This window comes from Sinocyclocheilus grahami, unplaced genomic scaffold (assembly GCF_001515645.1).
Source record: "Sinocyclocheilus grahami isolate Dianchi unplaced genomic scaffold, SAMN03320097.WGS_v1.1 scaffold540.1, whole genome shotgun sequence".
Taxonomy (NCBI): domain Eukaryota; kingdom Metazoa; phylum Chordata; class Actinopteri; order Cypriniformes; family Cyprinidae; genus Sinocyclocheilus; species Sinocyclocheilus grahami.
In genome coordinates, this window is record NW_015505719.1 from 183,237 (window position 1) to 191,519 (window position 8,283).

Here is an 8,283-nt window from a genome sequence, read left to right on the forward strand (position 1 = left end):
ATTTTATCTGTAGAAGATAACCTGCTTAATAATTATGCACACCTGAATATAAGGCGTTTTTCACTTCCAGCTTTCATGAACAATAATATATAGATTATAAGTGATTAAATACAAGATTAATAGTGGTTATTAAGATTGATGTTGTTTGGAATTGGTAAAATGTGCTTGGAAAAAAATATAATCAGAATATCAACTTGCATAATAATTATGTATGCACTGTATTTTTCCTCTTCTGCTGTCGTGGTAATGCAAGAAATGTTGTGAGTGGTTGTCAAGGCAGCCAATCAGAATTTAGCAGCCTCCTCTCTGATTGGCTGGAATTATGGCATATTGTAACGCTGGGTTGTGTTGAGCACGCGAGCTGTTGGCATTTATAGAGCACTGAGGGCGGGCATCAGGTGAGCAAGCTAGTGAAACGTTCAACGTTCTGCACACATCCAAAAACTTATTTTAAATGCAAAATAGATTTTTGTGCGCTCGAAATACTTTTTTCTTTGCGAAACGAAGGTTTTCTCTACAAAACTAAGATCGCTCGCGTGCAAAATGCACTTTTGTGCGCTCAGAATATGATCTTTCGCACGCAGAATTGTGGCAGAGATCTAAGCCTATACGTGCGCAGCGGGAAAGAGAAACCTCACGCTCGGGCGGCAGTACCGGCGAGTCTCAGAAACTAAATAATAATAAGCAAACCCTTTTTTGAAGAATTTTTTTTTTAAAGTCGCTAAAGGGGTCTGAAAAGAAAGAAAGAAAAACTGTGCATCTCCATTCCTCCAACTACGGGTTAGGCCACGGGTCAAACTGAAAATGCGCGCTGCGTTAATGAAATTAGTGCCATTAAAATGAATTTGCGTTAACGCATTATTAACGGGTTAATTTTGACAGCCCTAAAAAATACATAAATAAAATAAAAAATTGAGAGAGAGAGAGAATGAAAGAGAGATCTACATAAGCTAAGGTTGATGATCAATATTTTTGAAGGTTAACCACCTTCTTTCACTGACCACTTTGTTAAAAAAAATCATTAAATTCAAGGCATTAATGTTTGCCTACAAAACGACCACTGGCTCTGCACCCCTTACCTAAATTCATTACTTAAGACTTATGTGCCCTCTAGAAGCTTGCGTTCTGCAAGTGAACAACGCATTATTGTGCCATCTCAAAGAGGCACAAAATCACTTTCACAGACTTTTAAATTAAATGTTCCCTCCTGGTGGAATGACCTGTCCAACTCGGTCTGAGCAGCTGAGTCCTTAGCCATCTTCAAGAATCGGCTAAAAACACATCTCTTCCATCTTTATTTGACCCTCTAACTCTTGCACATTCTATTCTAATTCTATTCTTTAAAAAAAATCCCTTTTAGACTTGCGCTTTATTCATCTACTTAATACAAGCGAAGTATTGAAGAGTAAACACTAGAGACATACTTCATTTATACCCTGGCTATTCACACTCTTCACAACAATACAATAGAACAGCACAATATATTAATTAAAATAATATTTAGTATAGAAATTGTGGATGGATACATTTGCATTTATTTGTACAAATGTATGATACCTGCACTGCAGTAACGTAAACATGTAAATATAAATGACTTTGATACCTGCACTGCAGTAACGTAAACATGTAAATATAAATGACTTTGATACCTGCACTATGGTAATGCAAACATATAAATATAACATGTATGTATAAGTAACTTTGATAAAGTGTTAAACATTTCCTGTACAACATTGTTGTGTATATACAAAAAACTATGTTCGCTATGGACAAACAAGCAGACAGATGTTTCAAGGCTGTAACCAACAAGTGGCTGATGTGGCGGCGATGGGGCATCTTGATGGTGAGTAATGTTGCAGGTTCTTTCTGCTGGTATGACAACATACTCCCAGCCTAAACTTTTCCAAAGGCAGAATCCACCAATGAATCCTCACTGAACATCCTGATTGTGGTGACCAAAGGGGATGTAGTGCTGACAAAGTACTAATACAGCTCGGCCACTGAGAGGTCAGGCAGCTCATGGTGACACCTCTGTAAAGGGTACTCCTGAAAGAAAAAAGAAAAAAGTATTAAAGTAAATTCCCTCATTTATAAACTATTTGACCTAAGTGGATGTCATATCATTTTTTGTATGGTTAGAAAATAAATAGTGCTCATAATGCTCTCAAATGCCCCTTAAAATCAATTTCAGGCAAATACGGCTCTATAATTTTAAAATAAAAAAAGGTTAATTTTTGACACTGGTAGTGGGACAGTCCATTGTCCAACAGTAGTTATATATATATATATATATATATTGTATATACTGTATATATATATATATATATATATATAGTATATATATATATATATATATATATAGTATATATATATATATATATATATATATACTGTATATATATATACTGTATGTGTATATATATATACACATACAGTATATATATACATACAGTATATATATACAGTATATATATATATATATAGTATACAGCAGTCAATGTTTTTTTGTAAATGACTATTGTCCACAGTAAATACAGTGCAGTATTGACTAATGCTGTATTATCACCATTCATCCAGAAATCCTATGTATGACACGGAGCAGAGGTTGTGTTCTGTGTCTCATCTATAATCTTTCTGACTAAGCCAATAAAAATTATTTGAACTAAAAGCATGTATGCATGTATTTATATATTACATTATCACTTAATCAATCACGTTTATTTTAAAAGGATTTGATAATGTACTTAAACTTACCATTGTTTTAGGTTTGTGCCAGCTCTGTTCTGCACAGTTTCACTATGCCTGTCTTTGTACAGAAACCTCAAAAATGGTTGTATAAAACGAGCATTTAATTAAGACTTTAAGCTAATATCTTGCCTTCCTCACTTCTTCATTGAGAAATTATTCAGTTAACATTCATAGTCCAAAAATGTAAACGTTGCATAAACAAGCACATCAGTCAAAATGAATACAATACAAGTAAACGCGTTATCTCGATAGATTACTACACTATAGCATGAGAATACTCACCTTCAAAGTGTCAACGTAACTCGAAAACTTCTCCGTCTTGCTGTTAGGAGTGACAGTCTTCTACCACGCTACAATCCATCACGCTCCCTAAGGTCGCAAAATTCTGGACTTTTGCTGACTGCCTCACAATGCGATAAACATCTTTCACATTAATCCGGGAAAGCTCTTTTAAAAAGCGAGTGTAAAATATCAACTTCTCACGTGATGTCTTCACAGTTAACATCAGCAAAAACGGCTTCTGGTGCTGCACCGGATGTAACTGAGCTGGCCGAGGCAAAACACAGAAGCGATCGTGCATAGTCTATTGTCCTCATTTGTAAGTCACTTTGGATAAAAGCGTCTGCTAAATGACTAAATTTATTGTAATGTAATAAAATATATATGTATATAGGGTACAGCGGGGCTAAAGGCCCACCTTAAGATAAAATGTGCCATTCACTGCACCTAAAATGTATAATTGCAGAAAAAATATATACGTTGTATTGAAAATTAATAGAGCATCAGATTTTGTGTGAAAATAAATCATTCAAGTTGTTTATTTTGTTTAAAAATCTTATAAATGTATAAGGTGGCAAGAGGGGCCTTTTACCCCACACACGGGGTAAAAGGCCCACCAGCATGGGGTAAAAGGCACTCGGTATTGATACAAATACTTCAGCTAAAATAATGTTGTTTTTTTTTAATAATGTCTAAGTTAATACTTGTTCAAAACAATCACTTTAACAAAGTTTGTACTATTTTCTGCTTATTTTGAAAAATAAAAGATTTTTTTTCAATAAATATACTGTCATTAAAATATGTTAATATAAAAATGATGTATTTTAAAATACAGAAACAAAATCGTTTAATAAGGAAAGATTCTGAAAGTATTGAAGGAGATTCAATAATAACTGAATATACTGTATATTTACAGTAGTATTTTACAGTAGTAACAACAAATTATATTTTATTATATGATATGATTAATATCATGTTTTTAAATATGATGGTTTCGTTCTAAACATGGTGATTATCTCTAATATGGACACCCAACATAATATATGATATTTACCATCTGAATCTAACCATGTCATGTCAACAAATGGAAAAGTCAGCAATCTATTAATTATCATGTTAATTAGTGTGCCTTTAGCCCCAACAGCAGGGGCACTTTTTACCCCAAATACCATACTTTTACATATTCTTTTGTTATTTAAAAACTGTTGCTTTAATTATCTTAAACAAAACTGAAAATCATAAAGAAGACCTTTGTCTCAAAATATATGCATTAATTTGAGTGATTCTCATTTGCTACTTAAATCTACAACATTTTAAAAAACATAAAATATTAGATCAAGTAAGCACAGAATCAACTCGCGATCGCGTCAAAGATCAGACAAATATACACGTGCATCTTGAAAAGCGGATGTTTTGGCCATTTACAAACAGAGCATGTGAGCGAAGCAGAGCGGTGTGACGCTCCGCTACGTTTTCCGCTCTATGGACGTGCGCTCCACTCAGTCGCTCTAACCGCCCAAGCAAGTGCTCCGTTAATATTCCGCTCACGCTCGCCGTAAACTAATTCCCGCTCAGATCCCGCTCCGTTGTGTACAGGACAAATTTGCGTGCGTTATATTAGATTATAAATTACTGCTGCCTATATCTAGCCTACATTCTGTAGGACTACCTATTGGTTCGGGTCAGTTTTTTAAAAATAATATTTTAATAGGCCTAAGTGGTGTAGGCTAATATCTTCTGTACTCTGTAGTTCTGCATTTAGGCCTATATACAGCTGTGTGTTAGCTTAGGTCTACAGTTTAACTGAGATTATTTAATAACTACGGAGCTCCGAATATAATTCAAATTAACCGAAGTATCGTTTCTACGACGTCAGCAGGTTTTTATTATTATTTTTATTTATTTATTATTATTTATTAATTTTAAGCAACAATGATTTTAATAATTACGAAATATAATAATTCGTTCCACGATTTAGGCTTATTATAGGGAATGAACGAATTAACGAACGAATGAATTTGTGGCAGCTAAGCCTAAACAAGAGAACAAATACTTAATTCGTGGCCATAATTTTGACTAAACCAAAAAATGTATTCTTAATTCGTGGCCATGATTTAGTCCTAGCATAAAAGAGAACTAGCCTATTCTAAATTCGTGGCCGTGATTTTGTCTGCATGTCATGATCGGGGTTTCGTACAACCGAATATAACCTTAGCCTACCCGTTTATTCATTTATTATGGTACGTAACTAGCTCACCTTTTGCTGCACCATGTTTGCGTAGCACATCTTCGTGCTTTCTGTAATCAATATGAATCTGCACTAACTTTAACTAACAGTCTCTCCGCACTCCCTCTCAGTTTCTTCTCCCTGCTCATTCTTAACTTTGATTTTTACTTTACATTTATGTATAAGGCTTGCAACTTCGTTGAAACAATATCTGAACTCCATAACTGCTCTACTATTCTCGATCTCTACAGATTCTCGATCTCGAACAAGCAAATCACCAAACGTCATTCTGGGTTGAGCGAGCGGCACTGAGCGTATTGAGTGAGCGGAGCGGAATCTTCAGAAAGGCGCTCTGCACTCTTAAGGAAATATTACCACTCCGCTCACATGCTCGGTTTACAAACATAAATTGGATATTTTCGATCCACACATGCACCCTTACAAAACTGCGCAATGGATTTCCTTCAGAAAGAAAGAAAGAGAGCGAGAAAGCTAGAGACCAATCGTTATACAATCCCTTTACTTTACTGACATCATGCTTATTCATGGAACTAACTGATTGTAGATTCATGAGGTCACATCTCTGATGTGCATCTTTATGGGCTGTCCGATGTAATATTAATCTCTAACCCCTGAGCAAAGCATACTTCAAAGAAATGTCTACTTATTCATTCAATCGCTCACTCATGCGTATTCATCTATTTATTCACCTGTAGACAAGACACTGCTGACTCGGCAAATACAGATTAAACGCACACTGGAAAGTTTACAGATTAGCGTTATTTAATCTACAAGAAATAGATGCTGAAATGCGACGCCTTCTGCTACGACTGTCTTGTCATTTTGGAATGGCATGAAAATATAACTTTCGAGGACTGCACTGACTAACGACTAAAACAAAGCCCTGGCTGAAGCGATGCCAAAAACTGATGCAAGTATTTTTCATCGTAACTGCTGTGGCAGGCTGTCTGTGACAGTGTTGATGAATCTTTGTAGCTGGAAATACTTCCATTCAAGCGTTTTTCTGCAACGGACATACATAAATGGACCGTTAGCCTGATGCTGATGGAAGTTTTCATTCGGTTTTACCTGCAACACGCAGCAGTCTGGCCAGGCTGAGGAGGAGAGTGGACTGTCTGTAGGCAGTAGGGCACTGAGAGATGCACTCCTTTATCAATGATAGACGATCCGTCCACAGACGCACTGCAGAGACAAAGAGGAAATGAGAGAAAAGAACAAAACAAAGACTAAAAGTTAAGATCTAGCAGAAATACAGTATAAACAGACTAGAATAGCCAAATTGTGAAGCAACAATCTGATAAACTGTGCATAATTTGTCACATGAATATATATTTACAAAAAAACACACTGACAGTTGGAGACTTTATTTTTCACATGGCCATATATTTAGACAGAGCCCAAAAACTGCCTGTGACAGATATACTTTTTTCATGTCAGTGTAAAGCATATATGTTTTTTTTACTGTATTTTATTAATTGCATTAAAGACTTTTAATCTGTTTAACAACAAGGGCTGTTTGGTCAAAATGATGGAGAATTTGTAATATTTTGTGGCATTTCAAAGCAAATACATAAATATTGAGATATATATACAGTACAATACAGTTGTAAAAACTGTAAAAATCTGCAGTCAGTATGAAAATACAGTAAAAACAGATACTCATGAAAATGTGATATGCTGTTTTGCAGGTCTATCTATCTACTTTGTCTTTTTATTTAAAATGTAAATCCTTAGCATGGGGGCAAGTTGTGTTTCTGGACCTTAGTTTTTTTTCCCTTCTTTTTTTGAGAAATAAAATACTTTTATTTGATTTCAGCACACAACAAAGATAAAAAATAGCATAGTTTACACCACATTCCACATATTGCAATACCACTCATTTGACCTGACCTTTCATTTTATATATATATATATATATATATATATATTAGTGGTGTCAAAACTAGCGCGTTAATGCAGGCGATACATTTTTTTCTATTTAATGCAATTAACGCAGGGGCGGGGCTAGGGTTGGCCACACCACTCACAACTGCTGCTTCTGTCACTTTTTCTCTTGACAAGAACTGCATTTATTCAGTCGCAGAACGACTGAGAACGGGAGACGCTCTTCGATTGCATGCACAAAGGCGCCGGCGCGCACTGTAGCCTGTATTCTTTCATATCAAAGTGCGAAATAAACTACGTGCATGTAATGCTATGGTCAGTAAAGTCATGAAGTTACCAAAAAGGCAATTAAAGCTGCCTTAAAACGAGTCACATTTAAGAACATGTCTCTAAAATGGTTTTCAAAACTGTCCTGGAGCAGCCCAGCACTGTCTCCCCCATCTACATACACTTTAATGTTTCAGATCATCAAACAAATTTAAATATTAGTCAAAGATAACACAAGTAAACAACATGCAGTTTTTAAATGAAGGTTTTTATTATTAAGGGGAAACAAAATCCCAAACTACACGGCCCTGTGTGAAGAAGTGTTTGCCTCCCTGTTAAAACTGTGGTTTATCACACCTGAGTTCAATTTCTCTAGCCACACCCAGGCCTGATTACTGCCACACCTGTTCACAATAAAGAAATCTCTTAAATAGGACCTGCCTGACAAAGTGAAGTAGACCAAAAGATCCTCAAAAGTTAGACATCATGTCGAGATCCAAAGAAATTCAGAAACAAATGAGAAAGAATGTAATTGAGATCTATCCGTCTGGAAAAGGTTATAAAGCCATTTCTAAAGCTTTGGGACTCCAGCGAACCACAGTGAGAGCCATTATTCACAAATGGAAATAACATGGAACAGTGGAGAACCTTCCCAGGAGTGGTCGGCTGACCAAACTTACCCCAAGAGCACAGCGATGACTCATCCAAGAGGTCACAAAAGACCCCACAACAACATCCAAAGAACTGCAGGCCTCACTTGCCTCAGTTAAGGTCAGTGTTCATGACTCCACCATAAGAAAGAGACTGGGCAAAAATGGTCTGCATGGCAGAGTTCCAAGACGAAAACCGCTGCTGAG

At 35.9% G+C, this 8,283-nt stretch overlaps 1 pseudogene; it reads right to left on the minus strand.

Moving 5' to 3' along the window:
- LOC107555605 (neuroblastoma-amplified sequence-like) overlaps positions 1 to 8,283 on the minus strand; it is a 197,259-nt pseudogene that overhangs the window by 112,024 nt on the left and 76,952 nt on the right.